A 24,887-nucleotide genomic window follows, 5' to 3' on the forward strand; every position below is an offset into this window, starting at 1 on the left:
ACTTCTGGAATAAAATTATTTGTGTCCTTATTTTAAAAATTTATAAAAAATACTGGGACATGTCAACTTTTAAATTCAAATGGGCGTTTTACAAACATAAATTAAAATATACAGGGTGATCCAAGCAAGTACGGCATAGTTAATGAGCTTTAGTTTTAATGGATCACCCTGTATATTTTTATATTTTTAGAATCTGCTAAACAGCCTCATATCAAAAAAGTGTACAACTATTATGTAGGATCTATTATGAATAATACAAGGTGAAATTTTAAAATTATGTATAATTTCCGTCAAGATATTAAATACCTACATAAAATTTTGAAATTAATAATTTCTCATGCTTCAAATAACAGTATTATTTTTTAAATTAGCTAAATAAAGGCATACCTTTTCTAAACTAAGTATTAAATCTATTGGGTTTTGTATTTAATGTCCTGACAAAATTTATAAATAATTTCAAAATTTCACCTTGTATTATTCATAATAGACCCTATATAATACACTTTTTGAGATGAGGTTGTTTAGCGGATTCTAAAAATATAAAAATATACAGGGTGATCTATTAAAACTAACGATCATGGACTATACTGTACTTGCGTGAATCACCCTGTATATTTAAATTTATGTTTATAACGCGTCCATTTGAATTTAAAAGTTGACGTATGCCAGTATTTTTTTTTTTTTTTAAATAAGGACACAAACAATTTTATTCCATAAGTGGTTTCCATACTTGTTAATTTCAAAATTTTACCCTGTATTGTTCATAATACACCCTACATGATATAGTTCATTGAAATCATCTTGTTAAGCAGCTTTTAAAAGTATAAGAATACACAGGGTGTTCCATTAAAAATAAAGCATATGGGCTCTGCTAGACTTGCAAGGATCACCCTGTATATTTAAATTTATGTTTAAAAAGTGCACATTTTTATTTAAAAATCGACGGGTCTCAGCGTTTTTTATAATTTTTTGAAATAAGGACAGAAATAATTTTATTCCATAAGTGCCTTCCACACTGTATATGCAATGAATCACAATGCGACTATAAGGGAAAAAAAAGATTTTTAACGCACTAAAAGATGTACTAGATAACTAGATAAAGCAAAAAAATTATAATCAATTACAGAATTGGAGATTTTAACAGCTACATAGGAAATAAATATAAAAATATAGTGAGACAGTGGCGTGCTGGCCATATAAATGAATCGGTGCAATCACCGAGAGGCCGCGGCCTCTTGAGGCCGGTCAGATAGGTTTTTTTACCAAAAACTTTAGATATAACAAAAAAATATTTTTTAATTTCAAAAACATTAAAAAAAAAGTAATTTTCTTTAATTGTAAAATACAGTTTAAGTAAATGAATAAGACTCTATATACATAAATTATTGCTACAGATAATATTTATTTTCATACATATAAGTATATTAATTATGGTATTCCAACTTCCTTCAAATATCTAATATGTACTCTGCAGAATAAAAAATGGAAAAACGTGCATTTTTGACCGAATTATTGGAAGTATCGCCAAACGATTTGATCAAGACAAATCGTTTTATGGCGTATAAGCCCTCTACATCCTAGAGATTTTGATACAATAAAAAAATGATATACCTTTAACGACATTTAAATAATTTGCTTAAAAATTTAAAAAATTTATCCTACCATATTATCTGCGACTGCAATTCAAGAAGAACTCGTAGATTTTCTGATAAATGGATTGTATCAAAAATAGGATTTTGCAAATAACTGAAATTATAGAAGATCGAGTTTATGATGAATATCTACAGAAAATATGAAGGATGATATTATTAATCAAGTGATAACGAACATAAAGTAACAAATGACAAAGTTGTTGACATCGTGAAAACTTCACTTCCCTGTGGTACTAAAAAGTGTAAAGATTGTATAGCTTGCTGTTACGCTATTTTGCATAAGTATAACTTATATCAGTGTGCTTATCCTAATATAAATATAGTATACCTATAAACATTTATTAACTCTTTCAGTGACGCAAGTATCTTGGAAAAGAAGCTTTTCAACGTTGAAATATATAAAAAATCGGTTAAGAAGTACTTTAACAAAAAAATAGTTGAAAGACTGATAAGTTTGTACACACTTGAATGAATAGAGGAAATAAAAAATGTAGTATATCAAAGTGTGTAAATAATTTATTTCTTTAGCTGAGCGCTTTCGACATAAATGTCATCATCGGAGCTAATGCTAAAATAAAAAAAGAGGTCTTGTAAGAAAAAGAAGTACAAAACTCTTTTTTTACTTACGTCAATTGTTAAAAAAGTACCGCTACAAAATTGAGGTGTTAACATTTGCATCTTGTGAAAATAACTTTTGGTTGGATATCCTCCGTACAACCCCAAACAGCAAAAACAGAAAAACGGCCACATTACACGTTACACAAACACAAAAAGAATTTTTTCATGGTATAGGTATCACCCATCCATTGTTGGCCTAGTAGAAACAGCTGACTGACAAAGTCGGATATTTAAATCTGCTTTTATCTGTTCTGCGTTGACGTATGACATCTGACATTAAATTCTGAATAATTTTAACATTTTTGAAAGAAAAATTAAAAATTAAAAAAAAAATTTTTTTTTTAAGGAAATGTACCTTAGATGTTTGTACTAATCAACTAATAAATTAATTGATAACATGATTGATTTTAAGACTAATTGGCCCAACATACATACACACCTTGTCAGATAAAAAATAAAACCAGGAAGTAATGAGGAAGATCAGTTTTTAATGGTGAATTCTCAAATTCAATATTCTAGGAGATATTAGATCATTGAAATTATAGATTGAGATAATATTAGATTGTTGTTGTTATTCATCTTTTGTAAATTATGTAAGTCATTGAAATGACCTTGACTTACATAATGACCCTTGACCCTTTCAATGACTTACATAATTTACAAAAGATGAATAACAACAACAATCTAATATTATCTCAATCTATAATTTCAATGATCTAATATCTCCTAGAATATTGAATTTGAGAATTCACCATTAAAAACTGATCTTCCTCATTACTTCCTGGTTTTATTTTTTATCTGACAAGGTGTGTATGTATGTTGGGCCAATTAGTCTTAAAATCAATCATGTTATCAATTAATTTATTAGTTGATTAGTACAAACATCTAAGGTACATTTCCTTAAAAAAAAAAATTTTTTTTTTAATTTTTAATTTTTCTTTCAAAAATGTTAAAATTATTCAGAATTTAATGTCAGATGTCATACGTCAACGCAGAACAGATAAAAGCAGATTTAAATATCCGACTTTGTCAGTCAGCTGTTTCTACTAGGCCAACAATGGATGGTTGATACCTATACCATGAAAAAATTCTTTTTGTGTTTGTGTAACGTGTAATGTGGCCGTTTTTCTGTTTTTGCTGTTTGGGGTTGTACGGAGGATATCCAACCAAAAGTTATTTTCACAAGATGCAAATGTTAACACCTCAATTTTGTAGCGGTACTTTTTTAACAATTGACGTAAGTAAAAAAAGAGTTTTGTACTTCTTTTTCTTACAAGACCTCTTTTTTTATTTTAGCATTAGCTCCGATGATGACATTTATGTCGAAAGCGCTCAGCTAAAGAAATAAATTATTTACACACTTTGATATACTACATTTTTTATTTCCTCCACTTTAACAAAAGATCACTTGAAAATATTTATGCTAATGGCTATAGAAAAATAAAGTATTGGCTTTATATGAGCTTAAACATGATGAAATAAATGAAATTTGCTCACAAATCTACTTTGATACGGAAATTATTGATCGAGAGTTAGGAGTTAAGTAATTATTTTATAAAATAATTGCAAAAGAATATTTAGATTATAGAGCTGTATTAATATTTAAATATTGTTAAATTAAAGTATTTGCACTGTACTTGTATTTGTACTATCATGTATAATTGATTTACTAAAATTCAACTTACCTAATAGACTAAGAGCCGCTATAGGTGAAAATTCTTAATCATTTTAGGCACGACGGGACCCTATAACTTAAATAGTAGAACCTAAAAGAAAACATTTGAACACTGTGCCGTCACTTTTCAGTGGCACATGCGTCTACAGTGGCGCATCAAACTTTCCACTTATGGACGGGATACATAAATTAAAAAATACCCTTCCTAATTACCAGAATTTAATTTTTTTCATTTTTTTAAGTTTTATGTGCTTAAGACATAAGATTCATCGTAATTTTAACCCACCACCCCCTTCTCCCTGCCCCCACCATCAAAAACTTTATTTTTCGATTTTATTTTTTTTTGTGGGATGCAATCAATTTTAAAATTTCAAAAAATTTACACGCATAGTTAAGGGTTTTATAAAACACGTCTATTTTTTATAGACCTGTAGGTTGAGTGTACATAACCTCAAAAAAATTTAAAATTTTTTTTTTTTGAAAAAAAGTATATAACTTTTTTTTGGGGACAGCTGCAGATCTAATTTTTTCTTAGTCTTGTGTATTTTATCAAACACTATATTTATAATTTTTTTCAGATTTTTCTGTAACGTTGGTTACCTTCAAAAATCCAAAAAACTGTTTTTAAGGGGGTTTTGGGGGGTTTGAACGTGTTTTTCTGATTTTTAAATATTCTAATGAACTCAGTTACTTCAAGTTACATATAACCTATAAAAACAAAATTGATTTGATATATTATGAAGTCTATAAAATAGGGAAAATCCCCCAAAACCCCCAAAACAGTTTTTCGGATTTTTAAAGGTGGGGAGACTTACGGAAAAATCTGAAAAAAATTTAAAATATAGTGTTTGATAAAACACACAAGACTAAGAAAAAAATAGACCGGCAGCTATTCCTCAAAAAAAGTTATACGCTTTTTTGAAAAAAAAAATTTCTTTTAATTTTTTGAGGTTATGTACACTCTACCTATGGGTCTATCAAAAATGAAGTTTTTGATGGTGGGAGCAGGGGGAAGGGGGTGGTGGGTTAAAATCACGATGAATCCTATGTGTTAATCACATAGAACTTAAAAAAATAAAAAAAATTTAATTCTGTTAACTTTTAATTTATTTATCCCGTCCATAAGTGGAAAGTTTGATGCGCCACTGTCGACGCATGTGCCACTGAAAAGTGACGGCACAGTGTTCAGACGTTTTCTTTTAAGTTCTACTATTTAAGTTATAGGTCCCATCGTGCCTAAAATGATTAAGAAATTTCACCTATAGCGGCTCTTGGTCTATAATACATAATTGAAAAATGCTCAAAATTTTATTTTACTTTTATCTTAATTCCTAAATCAGATTCATATTATATTTATTCAGGAAATTATGGTTCCTACCTTACTGCATACAATATTGTCAGACATTTATTATTATTTGTAAGATTGCTTATTTTTAAATAAAAAAATATAGCTAATTAAAAAAAATCGTTACATTCAAAGTTTTATGTTTTCTAAAAATAATTTATCTTTTCGTTTTTTTTTTTATTTTATAAATAACGAATAAAATATCCTGATAGATAGAAGGTAAAATGAGGATGGGAGGCCGCATTTCTATAAAATCACCGGGCCGCTTGAAAAGTCCCAGCACGCCACTGTAGTGAGACGAAATTAGAAACGACAATGGAAGTCGGCTAATTGAAATATGTCGAGACTACACAAGATTTCAGCATAAAAACATACATATAGATACACATGGGAGGAACCTAATAGAAACGAAAGATCAATTATTAATTTAATAATAGTCCGAAAAAGCCATCAAAACAATAATACAAAAAAAAATAATACATACTAGGAAAATTCATATACACGGGAAGAAGACAAAAAGACAATATCCAGAGAGATGAGGTGGTGCAAGAAATTGCAAATACGCGGCATAACAATAAAATAGAACGTCTACAACAATTTAGTATTAGAATATACAGGGGTGGCCAAACTGTGGCTCGCGAGCCGCATGTAGCTCTTTGAAGGATTATTTGTGGCTCTCAATAAATGTCCCTGAATTACTTTTAATTTTTTTTTTTAAAAGTGGCAACAAATATAAAAGACTAAGCGTAACATCAGGACTTGGCCAAGGAGACCCCTTACCACTGTTGCTATTCAGTTTGGCCTTAGAATATCTAATAAGTAAAATATCATCTGAGCTGACAGGAGGATTTGCAAATCGAGGATCAAAACTATTGTTGGTCTTTGCTGATGATATAGGTGCAGTCGATCATTCTACAAGAGACGTGAGAGAGGTGTTTTCACAACTCGAGGAAGAAACAGGTAGTCTGGGCCTTCGAATTAATGAAGAGAACACGAAATACATGCTAGTAACCAAAAATCTAAGATCAAGAGTTAGGCAGAACATAAGTATGTATTAATGACCACAACTTCGAAGTAGTAAAAGAGTTTAAATATCTAGGAACGGTTATCACAGATGACAATCACATTATAAAAAGAGGTCTTAGCAAGGATAGCTACGTGGAATAGAGCATTATGCTCCCTATCAGGGCCGCCGCTACCATGTGTGCAACGCACACGGGCGGCCGATTATAGGGGCGGCCAAAAGCAGGCGGCTGATGATATTTTTTTAAAACGAATATAAATTCAAAAAATTAAATAGTAATGATTTAGATATTTCTATAAAGTGGTAATATTTCAAACAATCTAAACAAAAATGCCAGAAAATGTTATTTGTTATATGAACTGTCCTTTTGCAGCTGTAGTCATAAAGTAGTTCCGGGAATGCTTTTTAATTTAAAGTGGCTGGCGGCTTTCGAACTTAAGATATTTTTATCTACTTGGTCCATATGCGATTTTTTCATATTCTGAACATTTATGATTTGTTAAAAGAGTACGATACGACAATAGGATAGGTACTTTCCGAGAATTTAGATAAGTGCTTGTTAAGTTGCTCTCATTGAGTAAAAAAAAGTATTTTTTGTTAACTCGATGGTTTAAAAAAATATATTTTATTACTCGATGGTTGATCTGTTATAATATTGTTCCTTTATGCTTATGTATGGTTATAGATGGGTTATAGTTCAGTCAAGTTCAGCATTTGATGATTTTAGACACGCTTTTGATAAACGATTTTGTTTGTAATATATAGTAGTGTGCCCGTTTCTTTTGCTCACTACTGTATTTCAAATAGGCCAAATAAAAATTTGGAACGTTAGATTACGATAACGTCCCATGTACACCCATACCTCGCTTTACGGCCTAGATACCTTTATTATAGATACAATTATTCTAATACAAATTCATAAAAATTTAATGGGATAGGTTCCAAATTTGTTAAATATGTTACATGGTTTGTCGTTAAAAATGTATTTTATCTGTTTATTTTATTTAAATCAAAAACACATACAAAACAAAGCACATACATTGGTATATAAAATAATAATAAACTCCAAAAACCAAAAATAATCTACAAACTCAAAGCTTTCTTGTTGTATCTCCATATAACGGGTAGAATAATTTTTATTTAGTTCTGTAATAGGCCTTGGATTTTTGGACAAATTAGGTGGTTTTAGCTTAAAATCACCAGTGGCATTTGCACCAAGTAGGAAAGTTAATCGTTCTTTAGACCATTTATAACCAGGCGCAAATTTTTCGATTTTTGAAATGTACGTGCGATCAGGCATTTGCTGCCAACAAAGTCCTATTTTGTCTAAGTTAAACACTTGTTCAGGTTTATAACCACCTTTTTCTATAATTCCCTTTAAAATGTTAAGATATTTCTTAGATGGGCCTCATCTCATTTTATTTTCAAATTATGCATACACAAGTGGAAATAGAAAATATTGTGCATCGAGATTGAGTTTGCTCGAGAATGACAAAATGGAACCGTTATAGCGAAACATTTTAGGCCGTAAATCGAAACCGTGCCGTAATTGAACAGGGCCGTTATAGCGAAATGCCGTATACAGAACGGCCGTATAGCGAGATATGGACGTATTTTGTCTGACAGAACATCCAATTAATTTGTTACCCATTCATTAAACTCTCATGCAAAAATCAGACTGCCATTACTAACCAACATAATTCCTGTCATTTGACATGTTCTTGTAGTCCGTTCTTTAACGGTAAAATATTGCAAAACCTCTAAATTTTAAAGAACCTCTTGGATTGACATGAAATTTGGCATACACATAGCTAACAAGTCAAAGAAAAAAAGTGATATTGTGCCGATATGTGCTTCTGCCCCGGGGGTGGTTTTCACCCCCTGTTGGGGGTGAAAAAATGTTCGTCCAAAGTAAGTCCGGAAATGGATAAACTGACTAATTCTAAGTAACTTTTGTTCTATAGAGTTTTTTCACTAAGTCAATATTTTTCGAGTTATTTGCCAGTGAATATGTTCATTTTTTCAACAAAATAACCACGCTTTTAGACGGTTTTTGCAAATAACTCAAATAGTAAGTATTTTGTCGAAAAAATATTCTTAACAAAAATATAGCTTGTAAAATAGTTAAAAAAATGGTGTATATATCACGTCTATATACCTAGTAGCAGCAGAGTTATAACTAATTAAAAATAGGTTCATATTCGTAAAATTTAAAATGGAATAATTTAACGTGAAATAACCAAAAATTAAGCACATTTCGGGGAAAACTTATTACAACTTATTTAAAGTATTTAAAAAAAGCTTCATTTTTGTTTTACAAAAAAAATTTCTAGCATCAAAAGTAAACAAGTTAGGCTCAAAATAAAGTTAGTCCCTTTTTTTTTTGGTAAAAAAATCGGGAAAATCACCCCCTAATTATTAGTATCTCAAATGAACTTAATCGTTACGACTTCACAAGTTTCCTGACTGGCGTATGTATTGTTTATATGATGTGTAAGTTTCATCGGTTCAAAGTTCTTATTTTTGAAAGGACTGTAGTTAAAACGGGTTGAACGAGTCACTGATCACGAATGTATGCAGATTTCGAAACACCAAATCTTAATCAATTTTTGTATAACAGAAAAACAAAAAAATACATGATATTCAGAAAAGCAATGCTGACTTTTTTGTTTTTCGAGATTTTTGGTATCTCTAACAATTTTTTTTAAGTTATTTTGAAAAAAATCATATTTTTCAAAATTAAAATTTTTAAAAATTTCACTTTAAAACCAAATTTTTTCAGAAATAAGCACTTTGAATCGATGAAACTTACAGATCATATAAACACAACATAAGTAAAATAATTTATGAAGCGGTAACGAATTATTTTATTTAAGTTGCTAATTAGGGGGTGGTCTTCCCGATTTTTTTTTGCCAAAACAAAAGGGACCAACTTTATTTTGAGCGTAACTTGCTTAAATTTAATGATAAAAACTTCTTATAGAAACAGAAATAAAGCTCTTTTTAAACACTTTAAAAAAGTTATAATGAATTCTCCCCAAAAAGCGCTTAATTTTTTAGATATTTCACTTCAAAATATTCTATTTGAAATTTGGTGAATATGAATCTATTTTTCATTGGCTATAACTCTGGCTTTACGAGGTCCAGAGACCTAACGCGTACACAATTTTTTTACTTTTTTACAGGCCATATTTTTGCTAATAACGTTTTTTCGACAAAATACTTACTTTTTGAGTTATTTGCGAAAAACCGTCTAAAAATGTAGTTATTTTGTTGAAAAATGAACATATTCACTCGCAAATAACTCGAAAAGTGTTGACTTGGCGAAAAAGTTCTATAGAACAAAAGTTACTTAAAATTAGTCAGTTTATCCATTTCCGGACTTGTTTTGGACTTATATTTTTTCACCCCCAAGAGGGGGTGAAAGTCACCCCCAGGGCAAAAGCACACATCGGCACAATATCACTTTTTTTCTTTGGCATGTAAGCTATGCGTATGCCAAATTTCATGTCAATTCAAGCGGTTCTTTAAAATTTACAGCAAAAACCGTGAAAGAATGTACTATTGGTGTTCCACTCATTAAAATGCTCAGTTGGTGATAAACACCAGTCAGATTTATGCATGAGAGTTTATGAAATGGTAACAAATCTATTGGAAGTTATGTCGACAAAATACATGGAACACGAATACACGTTCTAAATTTTTAACCTGTTCCACAATTAAAACTTCCCCTGTTTCAGTGTTCCCATACATCAAAGTTTGTACGACTAGACACCGTTAAGCTATTAACAAATTTTCAACTTGCTATTAATCTACTTTTTTTTGGTACGCGGGATCCAGGCTAAAAGGAACGTCGAGATCAGAGCAATTTTTATTCATATACGCGTTACGATAACAATGTATCTCCTGTACATTTCTTTAAATATCTACTATAGTATTTTTACTACAAAAACGTTATTACGTAGGTCAAAATTTTTGACGTAAGAGAACTGTCAAAACATTAGAATGTGACTTTTCATTATTGCCGTGTTTATAATAAACATAGCAATAATGAAAAGTCACATTCTAATGTTTTGACAGTTCTCTTACGTCAAAAATTTTGACCTACGTAATAACGTTTTTGTAGTAAAAATACTATAGTACCTATGTTTAAACGACTAAAATGTTAAAAGGGGGGCGGCAAATATTAAGTTGCACACGGGCGGCCAACACTTTAGCGGTGGCCCTGCTCCCTATCATCATTACTAAGATCTAAGCTGCTAAAACAACAATTTAAATTCAGACTATACAGCCAATTATTCACCCAATTGTTAAATATGGAAGTGAAACTTGGACTCTACATCAGTGGGAAATAAATATTCTTCAGATGCAAATCCAGTAATGGATGTTAGCGATCGCATTTTTCATTAACTCCCTGTTTCTTGCAAAATTTATAAGAGATTGATTGTCGTTAATCCCTGTCCATTGCCTTATGTTTCGGAGCCAGGACATTTTCTTGCGTCCCATTCCTATCTTGCCTTAAATTTTACCCTCGATTATAAGTTGGAGGAACTGGTATTTTTCATTTTGCATGGTGCGACCTTGATACACAGTTTTCCTTTTCTTGATGGTTTCGAAAAGTTGGCGTTCTTGGTTGATTCTTTTAAGGACATCTACATTTGTGACTTTCGCTGTCCATGGTATCTTTAGGATATGCCACATTAAAGCCACATTTCGCAAGCTGTTTATATCCCTTGTTTTAAGTGTCCAGCCCTCTACGCCATATAACAGCACCGACCATACGTAGCACTTAGTAGGTAAACCTTAGTCTCAGTTGAAGATCGAACTCTGAACAGGTCAGTACCTTCCTGAATTTTACGAAAGCTTGTCGAGCTTGCTCAATGCGACCTTTTACTTCCCTGTCCGATGCCCAGTCTTCAAAAGCCACGTTTCCAGGTATTTAAATTTGCTCACTTTTTCAATGGACTTGGTATTCAGTGTTATGGTGGAGTTTTAAAGTGCATCCATGTTTCTGGAGATGATCATGAATTTGGTCTATTATAGTGACAAGTTGTTGAAGATCGGCTATGTTGTCACAAATTAAATAAATAATAAGCTACTGGGACCTGGGAAATAAATAAGCTGCTGGTATTTGAAAGCATAGTCCTCAGAATGATATTTGGTCCTCAAAGAGATAAATTGACAGGAGAGTGATACTGAAAACTTCGTTAGTCATACAAAAGCTAAGATAAGATGGGCAGGTCATGTGGTAGATCAGAGGAAGACATAGTGTTAGAGACGGTGTTTTGTGAGAGGCGATAGAAGATCAATAGGCCATCCCAGAAAAAGTTGGAAGGATGATGAAGAATCTAAGTATCCTGAATTAGTAAAGGCTGCTTGTATACATAATTATTTGCATATTTGAAACAACGATGTGAACCATTTTATTTCACTTTAAAATTCGTGAAATCCAAACGGTAAGAGAAAAATTTAATACCTTTTATACACTTTTTAGATGATCTTTATTTGCAGCTCGCGAAAAATTTCAAATTTTGAAAAATGGCTCAGACTATCAAGGAGCTATTATACCCCTATTATATCATCAGAATAGGCTATATAATATGCCACAGTATCTAGTACTGGGTATTGAACAACATATGAATAAATATTTGGAAAAATACGGTGACGACAACGACCTAGAAGAGATCATTAAAAGGAAAAAAATACGTTTCATAAATGGCTAATAGTTTCATAAATAATGAATATCTATATAGAGCGAAAGTATGGCGAATGACAACATCAATTCGAAATAAAATAAGAACAGTTGAACTGGGCTTTGAGAAGATGTCTACAAATCACTAAAGAAGATAGAATAAGAACAGATGGAATATGAAACAGAATGGAAGTAGAAGTTGGTCCCTTTTTTTGGTAAAAGAAATCGAGAAAATCTCCAATCTCCCCATATTTAGCACTTCAAATGAAATTGATCGTTACCGCTTTACCATCTACTTTATACAAATTATGTACATAATATATTATGCATTGTATAGTATCTCTATGATTGACCGGAGCGAAGTTGTTATTTTTGAAAACATTTAGTAGGTATAGTAAAAACAAAAAATTTTATAATTTTGGAAAATACTCCATTTTCAAAATAATTAAAAAATGATTAGTGCTACGAAAAATCTCAATGAGTAAAAAAATGTGTGGTAGTAAAAAAATACTACCTGTGTAAATATTTTGGTTTTATTTTGTTTTTCTGTTAGATAAAGAAAAAGAGAAAAATACATGTAGCTGTTCAAAGACTGCGTACACTCGTCGTTAGTAACTCGTTCAATCCCTTTCAACTACTGCCTTTTAAAAAATAAACACTTTGAACCGGTGAAACTTACAAATCATATAAACAATACACAAGCAAAGTAAATAATTGTGAAGCGGTAATGATGAATTTTATTTGGGATCAACTTTATTTTGAGTGTGACTCAGTTAGTTTTGATGCTAGAAACTTTTACAAAAAAAAAAAATAAAAATAAAGCTTTTTCAAACAACCCGAAAAGTCCTCCTTTGTTTGGTTATTTCACGTTGAAATATTCGATTTGGAATTTGACGAATAATAACGTATTTTTCATGAGCTACAACTTTGCTTTTACTGGGTCTTAGACGTCATGAATACACCATTTTTTTCTTTTTTTTATAAGCTACATTTTGGCTTAATAGATAAAAAATATATTTTCTATAAAATACTTACTTTTGAGTTATTTGCGAAAAACCGCCTGAAACGTGTTTTTTTTTGTTGAAAAATACACATTTTTACTCGCAAATAACTTGAAAAGTATTGACTTAGTGAAAAAACTCTATAAAACAAAAGTTGCTTATAATGAGTAAATTTATCCATTTCCAGATTTAGTTTGAACGTATGTTTTTTCGCCACCGAGAAGGGGTGACTTTCACCTCCCAAGTAAAAGCAATCAACGTCACAAATCCAACTTTGAAGTGGAGGGTAAGTAGAACCTAAATCCAAATTTTGATGCAATTTGGTGGTGACAATGACAGTGAATCAAGTATTTCACGTTCATTTACTGGGCTATTTCATTTTTAATGAAAAGACCAGCAGGTCTACTAGAATACTAATTTCAGTATCCGTATTCAGTCAATTACCTACACTTTAAAATTAGCTATATCAAAGTTTAATTTCTTGGTTACCACATATTACTTTTTCCTTTATTATTAGGTTCCACATGGCACTGGCAGTTTTGAAACACAATATTACATCCCCAGCCAGGAGATATGAATTTTGTAATTATTCTATTTCCTTTTGAGCTTTCGAAGCCACATTCTAGATAATTGAATACTCGTGAACCGACTGTTGGCAGGGCAAATAATAAACTTGAAATTGTTCGTTTTGCAGAAAAATGCGAACAAGGAATTTCGCAGAATGAAGGTGAGTCCCCTCTACCAGGAAGACATTTTGAGTGGGATAATCAATATGCATACATAAGTATTGGCACGACTCAACCTTGAAAAGATTCCGGTTTGTTTCCCGCCAAATCTGATCTTAGCCTTCAGAGATAGGCTTACACTAACACACATTTGTGGTAAAGGCAGGTCCGTAACTGATGATAATAATACATATTATAGTCTAATCAAATAAATATATTGTTACTTTGCCGTATTAAATGGCATAATATGTGTGTATTGTTTCGAGCCTTCCGTAACTAGATAGTGTGATGCCTAGGTATTTAAACTCCATCACTTGTTCTATTATCTGACCTTCCAGCTCCAATTTACATCTTATTGGATCTGCTGTTATAACCATGCATTTTGTCTTTTGTGAGGAAATTAACATGTTAAATTTTCTGGCGATTATGTTGAATTGGTGCAGCATACGTTGTAAATCATCTTCACTTTGATTCACATTATTTTAAGTTGTTTTTCTCCCATTGGGTATCCTTTTTTAGTTCTAACTTTTTTTATTATTTCGTCCATGATCAGGTTGAACAATAAAGGACTCAAGGAATCCCCCTGTCTTATTCCATTCCCGGCTTCAAGACAAAAAGATTGCTCGAAAACAGCGGAGATGAAAACCCTTCGAAAAATCGATGGTAAGACTCTATGGGACAGAGCTAGAAGTACAGATATACGACGAAGATGCAAGGTGTATAACTTGAATAACTGGGTAAGAAACAGAAGAATAGAATGGAATGACCACATAAGCCAAATGGCAACAAATAGGGTAGTCAGGACAGCGAGAAACGGTTCGCCAATAAGAAGACGATCAGTGGGAAGACCACGGAAACTATGGAACGACAACTTACTAGAGGCACATTGAAAAAACAGACATGTCTATACAAAAAGAAGAAGAAGAAGAAGAAGAAGAATGTGTGTATTGAAAGTTACATTTTCTTTAGCCCATTTCTATCCAACTTTGGACATAGGCATTCCCCAAATCTTTCCATATCTGTCTGTCCTTGACTGCGCTTTTACAATATCGTCCTTCCATCGCATCCGAGGTCTTCCTCTTCTTCTTCTTTCTGTCCACGGTCTCCAGTTTTGTATTTTCAGCATTCCATCTTTTATCTTCCTGTCTCGCATTGTGCCCCTGAAATCTCCACTTTAACCCCGTTCTAATGTACTGTTACATTTTTTGCTTTTGTTTTCTCTCTTATCCATTTGTTTGATTTTCTGTCTTGAAGTTTTATTCCCACAATGGATCTTTCCATTTTTCTTTGAGTTATTTCTATTTTTTTTATGTTGGCCTTTGTTAATGTTCAGAACAGGAAGGATGCACTGATCAAATACACGGGTTTTTAGGTTGTATCATACTGTTGTATCTTTGTGCTTTTTAGTATCCATCTTAACTTTCCAAACGCTGCCCACACAAATCTGAGTTACATACAGTGGAGCAAATAATTCACAAATCGAGAAAACACAACAGATAAAAGCACGTACTTGGAATCTCAGTAAAATTAAGACATATGCTAACATTAACTTAAAAAAAACCACAGCAAAGAGCAATGTCAACGGAACAACATCTAAGAAGATCAAAGTACACAACGGCGTGAAACAAGGTGACTCTATCTTCCCGACACTATTTAACCTGATATTGGAAGCAAGAATAAGAAACACAAACTTCGCAAACAAAAACATTATTAGAGATCAAATTCAAGTAAGATCTAGTGATCTTAGCAAAGACGACGATGACACTTATAAGGGCGATTGAAAAAATAGATAAGAAAACAAAGGAAAATAAGGCTAGAGCAGGGGCGTCATTTGAAATTTTGATTGGTGGGGGGCAAGCATTATATATACAATATATAGAGTGTAACAAAAATACAGGTCATAAATTAAATCGCATATTCTGGGACCAAAAATAGTTCGATTGAACCTAACTTACCTTTGTACAAATGTGCACATAAAAAAAGTTACAGCCCTTTGAAGTTACAAAATGAAAATCACTGGATTCATTCCTCATCTAATAGCCAATTGTTCCGCTTCACTTAAACACACTGGAACTGCTCCCTCAGTTGTTTCATATATTTTTAAACATTTTCAAATAATTTAGCAGCTTCACTTATATATTGCGACTTTTTTGAAGTAATTTAGAGAGAACATCTATGGATTGCCAAATCTTAGTTTCCAATACTATTAAAAACAGTTTCAAAATTTTTCTAAACAATTTTTATTCTAAACAATTTCATTTTTTATTTTAGCTGTTAAAATAATTTGTCAGTGTTTTTAATATATTTATAACATTAAATCGAAACACATGTAAGGCATCGTATCTAGCAGAAAATCTGTATTAATCTTTTTAAATTTATTGTTTTGCTGTCTTTTTCAGTTGGATATAGTAAACTCCACCGTGTGAAACTATCCCAAAAAAACTTACCTAAATCTTTTCGATAAAATCATACAAATTTTTTACAGACTCAATATTTTTGACTAAATCGTTAAAAACTAAGACTATTTGAAGCGCAGTGAAAAAAAAGAACGTTTTGATATCTTTTCGAAATTCTGACTTGAACGCCGTTTTAAACGCCACTCATATTTGCAGAACCTTACAAAAGCATTCCCTGTGTTTTTTAATAATTTTTTTTGTTCAAACTGAACATGATATCGGTGATAATGAATCGGTATTCTTCGTTTTTATTTAGGCATAAATACTTAGACAAGAATTAAAATTTATTAAACAGTTACATTTCCTAGTATGTATGTATTTGTGTAGTTCAAAATGTCCCCATCAAATTAAAAACAAAAGAAGCGAAAAGCGCATTAGGACTAGTTCCACGGAACCCACGGTACCATGCTCAGTACGCCACTGATTGACTACACCAAAGTGTGGCCGTTGTTAACATCAGTTGATAATCATATCCTTACAAAGAGTTGAAATAGATGAAGATATTAATTAATTTCCTAAAAACTCCCTAACAAGATCCAAAATTTACAAAAAATTATTGAAACATAAAAATATATTAGCTGACATGAAAGTTAAACCACAGACAGACAAATTCAACCCAATAAACACGCTAATTAGGAAAATTAAGAGAACTTAATGCATATAAGTTATTATTTACACGTGGCAGACATTGTTGGCCCAAGATGGTTGGTTAAAGTTTTCGATTAGGGTTTCACCATGTTTCCAGAGGTTATCTACTGACATCGACTTTTAGCCTTTTCAATTTCACAACATTAGAATGTAGACTGAATTATAATTACAACCATTGTTTGGTTCTGGGGCTAGTTAGCAAGTACACGAGTTCACTGATGATGGACTAATAGGTCCGAAAATGTTCTGAACATATTTTATTTAATCTTTTGGGATTTTTTAAGATTTTAGTAAAATATACCTATTACATAGAAGTGGTTTTACTTCAATGTTAGAGTTTATTATTTATGCCTTTTATGTAATTTGGGTTTATCGTTTTCATGAATGATCTACAGACCGTATTGGACTGCGTGAAAACTGCAAGCATAAAGTACGGCCTAGATGGTGCAAGTTTAGAACCTACGGCGCTAATTACAATAAATGAAGAGATCAAGCCAATCGACAGATTCAGCTACCTCAGAGCTACCCTTAACTTGGAATAGGACCATGCTGAAGAGTTAATAAGGTCCAGAATGGAAATTGCACGATCCATATTTACCAAGAAAAGATCCTTACTATGCTGCAGTGACCAGTGACCGGAGCTTAGAGACCAAGATGCGGATAGAGAGGTACTAGTATCGGGATTCGAAGCTTGGACACTGAGCAAGCCACTGAAAAAAAATCTACGCCTTCGAAATTCGCATGAGAAGAGAAAGAAAAGTGTTAAGGTATATATTTTTATATTTCTATTTTTCACGTTATATTATGTGTTCTTGTATTATTTCTTAGTTATTTCCTACGTATACAAAAGTGACTTATTTATATTGTGACATGACATGGTAGTGTTTACTATGTAAAAATTGTCAATAAACGTATCTATCTATCTATCTATCTATCTATCTATATCGGATTTTTTAACTTGTCATGTAGGTACCTAGGGCAAAGTATCTGAAAAAAAGGGACTGGGATGCTGTCGTACCTTGTAGCTGAAATAGCTCCGACAAACCGACAATGGTTTGGAATGACCTCCGCTGAACTGTTCCGAACAGCGGTCAACAAAACTATGATAGTTTTGTTGATCGCGAACATCTGGACCAGATAAGAAACTGAAGAAGAAGAAAAGAGCTCATAGAAGGGACTATTTGCTTCATAAAGGGCATCTGCCGATCTGCCATTTATTAATTATCAGACAGCAATTTTGATGTTAACAATAATTAATAATTTTTTGATACGTCCCTGCTATTTATATCGAAATACATAATATACTGCTTAGAATGCTTTTGTTGGTTACATAACTCCTGCAGGTAAAAGTTTCTTTGACTTGTTCTTAATGGTAACAAGAACCTAAACATGCCTAAATTCGAACTGACGTTGGTAGATTTATAAACAAGTTTATTTAAATCTTAATACATAGAATTCGTAATATGTTTATGCCTATAAAAATTTTAAAGTTATTCATCATTATTTATTCATTCTGACATTGAATTATAGATACTTGAAAACAAATTATTTACATTATTCTTGGTATCATTCTTATGACACAGGACACAGGTTTTCTTCTCGTCCTTTAATGTGTAATATACCACTTCAAATATTCAAACAAGTATACTACATATTAGGTTCTATTCTAAAATAATGCATACAGATTAGGTTCAGATTATGAAGTTTCCTCTCCTAACTGTGGCGAATAGTCTCCATTGATATTTCTCTTTTTTTGTATTTTCAAGATCTTTCTGTATATCTGTAGAGAATTCCTCAATTGGATCTTCTTCAATATCTGCTGATATCGGAGCATATACTTGTAATATGTATGTATATTCAAATTACTATATTGTATTACTATACCGATGGTGTAAAGGCCAAAGGGCGTAACCCTCAATTTATGAATTTTACATGAGGCTTAAAAAACTGAATTATTTGTACTATGTAGCTAGTTTCAATATTCTTTTACTATTTACATGTAGCACTTCATCTCCTGAATTAAATAAATACCACAAAAATTTATTTTATTACATACTTACAACTACAAGAAGAAATAATTTTATATCATATTTTGGTGGTTACGCCTTTTGGCTGGCTTGTTTAAATATTTTGGTACGACTATTGATGAGGGTTACGCTGTAAATGTCAGAATCCCCTTTATGTTGATTGGTATTACTTATTATTGTAATGTGATATTTGTTGTGTAAAATGATCTGATAGGTATACAATAATAAATAATAGTAATCCTAAATAATGCTATATTACATGTATTAATATTAACCAATTAATTATTAAATTATTAAACAAATTGCAGAGTGGGCCAAAGAAAACAGTCCACCTCGATATTTGGCAGTATTTATCAAATTTTGAGGAAATAAAAAAACAGTCAATTTTTGATCTAAGGGGTACACATTTTTACAGTACATGCATCTGTCATTTGTCAACCCATCCCTTCCATTTCCCCCACCCCTTATTTTTAAATAGGGAATAGGGTTCGTGTGCTACCTCATTTGAAAGGTTATTCATTTCTCTATTCAGTAATCATTGACATAATTATTTGTACAGGGTGTCCAAGAAAAAATATTTTGAATTAAATTAATGACACAAAAAGAAGAATGTATGCAATTTATTTAACTCAAAATACATTCTACTACTGACAGAAAGCAGAGAAAAATGTTTATTTGATAAATAAATATTGTTTTCCGCAAATCGCCAGGAAATTTTGACATTCCTGTCAAAATTTCTTGAAGAAAAAGTCAGGACTTCCTTACTGTAAGGAAATGTCATTTCCTTACTGTAAGGAAATGATATTTCCGTACAGTTGTTAGTGTTCTACATAAATGATAGAAAACACATTGCTATTAAAACCTTGTAAATTACCTTAATCATTAAATTTTCTTTATCTGGAGCTTCCTGGATAAATTTTTCAATTTCTTCCTTCGTTAAAATCTTAGATTTCTTTGCCCTATAACCTTGAGCTTGCCGTTTCAATAAAGAACGAAGTTTTGAGTATGTAGATATATCTACATTGTGTTTAAGTGCAAGGGTTGACTTCAGCATTGAATAATTGGCCCATAATGTTGAAGATTTCATCTTTAAACAAAGGTCTAGGAAGTATGCCATTACAACATTTTCTGAGAAAGAACTCGTATTTTTACTCATGCGATAATCCATAAAACGTCTGTATGCATTTTCGTACTTTTCTCTTGATTTCTTTGGCAATAATTCTAATGAAGCAGTATTCACTGCCTCAACCAGCTCTGGAGGAGTCCCAGGAATGGAAATTTCATCATCACTTATCATTTTACTTTCGAGAACATCAGCAATTAAATTTATAAGCGTCAAGTTTGACAATTCAACCTCAATACGTTTCCATAGTAACCCAAGTAATTTTATTAGGAATTTCAAAGCACCATTTATTTGGGAATAAAATTATCGCGTTTTTTTTTAAATCAATCAATATCTGTCGAATTTTAAACGATTTGCGGAAAAATAGTATGTTTACCTCGTAGGAAAAGCCACATTCCTGGACTCTGTGTTGCTAAGTCTCGGCTTGCGCCTCGACTTAGCAATCTTCACAGTCGTCCAGGAATGTTAAGCTTTTCCTACCCGGTAAACAATGTACTATTTTCGCTTAAATTCAATATTCAACCTACCAAGAGGCAGGTGGTTGGCAGCTTGAACATTGAAATTAGGCGAAAAGCAATATTTGTTTATCAAAAACATTTTTTTCTGTTTTGTGACAGCAGTAGAATGTATTTTGAAATAAATTACATACATTCTTCTTTTTGTGTACGTTACTGAATAGAGAATTGAATAACCTTTTAAATGAGCTAGCAAACGACCCCTATTCCCTATTTAAAAATAAGGGGGAGTGGTAGGGAGGTGGTTGACAAATGTATGTATGTACCGCAAAAATGTGTCCTCCTTAGATCAAAAATGTGTCCCCCTTTTAGGTCAAAAATCTACCTGATTCGTAATTTCCTTAAAATCTAATAAACACTGCCAAATATCGAGGTGGACTTTTTTGTTTGGCCTACACTGTATACAAAAATTAGTCTTCCTCATCAGTTTCAGCAAGTTCATCTGGCTCCAAAGTGTCTGATCTCATTTTGATTATTATTATTATTATCCCGGTTATTTATAGCGTTCTTCGTCTTCCGGTTCCCAGTTTTTTTAGAAGCCAATTTTAATTCTACGTTGTATAGCGGTGCCAGTGAAGGTGAAGTAATGGTTGATCGCATTGTCTTGTGCCCTTTCAGACAAATTCTTATTTCTTCAGTTTCCGGATCTAATGATGCTTTTGCTATAACCGTGGAAGAATTTTGATCAGATGATGCCAAGGAAAAGTTAGGCTTACGCCAATTATCCGGTACGTGATATTAGCTGTTCTGGGTTACGCCTTGAGGGTTACGCCAAATGTTGGGATAAAATTGTGAAACCGACAAATGTACATAATGACATTCTGATATTCTATAGGTTTATAGTAATAGGTGGGGTACGACTTTTGATCGGGAGGTGTATTTCTGGTCGGTCTTTCAGAAAAACAAAAAATCTCAATTTCTAATTTTTGAGGGTTAGGCCCTTTGGCCTTTACACGTTTATAGCGTTCTTGGCCTTCCGGTTCCCAGTCTTTTTTTGTAGAAGCCAATTTTAATTCTACGTTGTATAGCGGTGCCAGTGAAAGTGAAGTAATGGTTGATCGCATTGTCTTGTGCCCTTTCACACAAATTCTTATTTCTTCAGTTTCCGGATCTAATGATGATTTTGCTATAACCGTGGAAGAATTTTGATCAGGTGATGCCAAGGAACAGTTAGGCTTACGCCAATTATCCGGTACGTGATATTAGCTGTTCTGGGTTACGCCGTGAGGGTTACGCCAAATGTGGGGATGAAATTGTGAAACCACCAAATGTACATAATGACATTATTCTGATATTCTATAGGTTCATAGTAATAGGTGGGGTACGACCTTTGTCCGGGAGGTGTATTTCTGGTCGGTCTTTAAGAAAAACCAAAAATCTCAATTTCTAATTTTTGAGGGTTACGCCCTTTGGCCTTTACACGTTTATAGCGTTCTTGACCTTCCGGTTCCCAGTCTTTTTTTTAGAAGCCAATTTTAATTCTACGTTGTATAGCGGTGCCAGTGAAGGTGAAGTAATGGTTGATCGCATTGTCTTGTGCCCTTTCACACAAATTCTTATTTCTTCAGTTTCCGGATCTAATGATGATTGCTATAACCGTGGAAGAATTTTGATCAGGTGATGTCAAGGAAAAGTTAGGCTTACGCCAATTATCCGGTACGTGATATTAGCTGTTCTGGGTTACGCTGTGATGGTTACGCCAAATGTTGGGATGAAATTGTGAAACCGCCAAATGTACATAATGACATTATTCTGATATTCTATAGGTTTATAGTAATAGGTGGGGTACGACCTTTGTCCGGGAGGTGTATTTCTGGTCGGTCTTTCAGAAAAACCAAAAATATCAATTTTTACATTTTGAGGGTTACGCCCTTTGGCCTTTACACGATCGATACTATATTGGCATTATTTTCGCAGTTGCTTCTTACAAACACCGTCTTATTGTGAATTTTACTCACTAGTAAAACCCTTGGAAAAATCGATGGTAAGATACCATGGGATAAAGCTAAAAGTACAGATATACGATGGAGATGCAAAGTTTACAACATGAATGCCTGGGTAAGAAAGAGATGAGTATAATGGAAGGATCATATAAGCCGAATGAAATTAAACATAGTAGTAAAGACGGCGAGACAGTTCCCCAATAGAAAGACGATCAATGGGAAAACGGAGGACCACGAAAACGATGTTACGGCAGCTTACTGGAGGCACATTAAAAAACAGATAGAATTAGGTATGTCTATCATACTCAATTGGAAAATGACCAGAAAGCCACACCACAGCTGTCTTATCACACTGTAAGATTTGTGCGGCGTCTACTGCACTGTCCAATCCGTGTGTAACATCATCGTGTTCAGAAGGGAAGGAACAGAAAGCCCCCTGACCTGGCCTACCCTAGGGTCATTGGTAGTTCGCTTGGTAAGGCAGCTTCGGTAGAACATACTGTCGCTAACTCTACTTCAAGTACCCGTGTTGAGCTGGCCCCCCCCACTTGCAAAAATTAAAAAACAAATAGCCCTGATTTATGAGCTATTTATGAGCTCTCATATTCCGCAAACTAAAAATTTTGAGCTCGTTCCACTGAGCAGGAATTTAATACCCTACCTAATTTAATACCTGGGGGGGGCTGAGTCAGCCCCCCCCCCACTACTTAAAAATAGGAATATTGAATCGGTTTTTGCGGCAGAATTACGAGCTATTTATGAGCTCTTGAAATTATATAGTTTCGATTTTTGAGCTCATCCCCTTCACCCCCAAACAACCCTTTAATTGATTTAACTTAAGAGAAAGATGCTGAGAAAACTTAAAATATATCGTATTGCGGATATAATTCCTATAGCTTATATACTCTAAGAATAAACTATTAAATCAAGGGCATTTCGATTATTGAGCTGCAACCCCTTCGCAAGAAAACTACCTTATCTTCCCGGCTTAAGAGAAAGTTGTACTTAAAATGCGTTAAACTAATTATTTGGCGACTACATATCATTTAATAATTTATAAGCTTCCAAATTACGCGCATTTAGATCAGTAAATTGCAATTTATTTTGTATAGTGCAGTCACTGAAGCTAAAAATCAACGATTACCTTCAATTTCGGTGAACCTTCATCGATTTTCACGAAAATTGGTCAGTGGTTAAATGATACGTCAAGAAACAAAGGTGACATGGTACCACCTTGCGCCTTTACCCTGAGGGTGGATACCGCCCCTTATCGGGGGTGAAAATTACTTTATAAAAAATAACTGCACAAATCAATAAAAGAACAAATTAAAAGCAAAATTTATTATATAAAGTTAATAAAATAAGTCAATACTTTTTAAGTTATTAAAGATCAAAGATTTTAATTATTTGTGAAAAAAATGCATGTTTTGAAGAGGTTTTTTTGTAAATCACTGAAAAACTGTAAGTTTTTACAAAAAGGTTAATAGTAGTTTAATTCGTATAGCTTATATTCTAAGAATAAACTCTAAAATCACGCGCCTTTCGATTATTGAACTACAACCCCTTCGCAAGAAAACCATCCCATATTCCCGGCTTAGAGAGGGTTGTACTTAAAATAATTTAAATTAATTATTTGTCGACTATATATTGTTTAATAATTTATGAGCTCGCAAAATATACGCATCTCAATTATTGAATTGCCATTTTCTTTCTATAGTGCAGTCACTGAAGGTAAAAATCAACTATGACCTTCGATTTCGGTAAATCTCCATTCATTTTCACGAAAATTAGTGAGCGGATTTTGATACTATCAACTTTTTCTGGATCCTATTTTTGATGGGTATTTCTAAGTACTTTGACAAGTGTTTAGTACCTAAGTGTTATAAAATGCATCTTTTTCCCGTTATTTAAGCTTGAACCCTTAGATTTGAACAGTCGCGGAAAAAAATATATATTTAATTACCAATAACTCACTTTAAATTAACAATTAAGGTTTTTCAAGTAAGCAATTTATTATATTTTTTATTAGCTTCAATTTTAGTGATGAAAACTTTTTTGTAAAAACTTACAGTTTTTGAGTCATTTATGAAAAATCGCTATAAAGCATGCATTTTCTTTCCAAAAATTAAAATATTTGATCTTTAATAACTCAAAAAGTATTGATTTATTTTAATCACATTATGTAACAAATTTTGCTTATAATTTGTCCCTCTCTCGATTTGTGGGGTTATTTTTAATAAAGTAATTTTCACTCCCGAGAAGGGGTGACATATACCCCAGGCTAAAACCCCAAGCTGTTATTGTCAATTCGTGAAAATAAATGGAGATTTACCGAAATCGAAGGTAATAGTTGATTTTTACCTTCATTGACTGCACTATAGAAAGAAAATGGCAATTCAATAATTGAGATGCGTATATTTTGCAAGCTAATAAATTATTAAAC

The 24,887-nt window shown here is 32.5% G+C and overlaps 2 long non-coding RNA genes across 2 annotated transcripts; one reads left to right on the forward strand and one right to left on the reverse strand.

The window, feature by feature from the left end:
- Window positions 1-2,150: 2,150 nt before the first annotated feature.
- On the reverse strand, window positions 2,151-2,565 carry LOC126885286 (uncharacterized). The gene is made up of 2 exons (XR_007698369.1): window positions 2,280-2,565; window positions 2,151-2,220 (listed from the first exon to the last, which is right to left on the reverse strand). It is a non-coding gene; the product is annotated as an uncharacterized LOC126885286 (long non-coding RNA).
- Window positions 2,566-3,319: 754 nt separating this feature from the next.
- On the forward strand, window positions 3,320-3,636 carry LOC126885288 (uncharacterized). The gene is made up of 2 exons (XR_007698371.1): window positions 3,320-3,507; window positions 3,567-3,636. It is a non-coding gene; the product is annotated as an uncharacterized LOC126885288 (long non-coding RNA).
- Window positions 3,637-24,887: the final 21,251 nt, after the last annotated feature.

This window comes from Diabrotica virgifera, chromosome 5, assembly GCF_917563875.1.
Source record: "Diabrotica virgifera virgifera chromosome 5, PGI_DIABVI_V3a".
In the NCBI taxonomy this organism is placed as follows: domain Eukaryota; kingdom Metazoa; phylum Arthropoda; class Insecta; order Coleoptera; family Chrysomelidae; genus Diabrotica; species Diabrotica virgifera.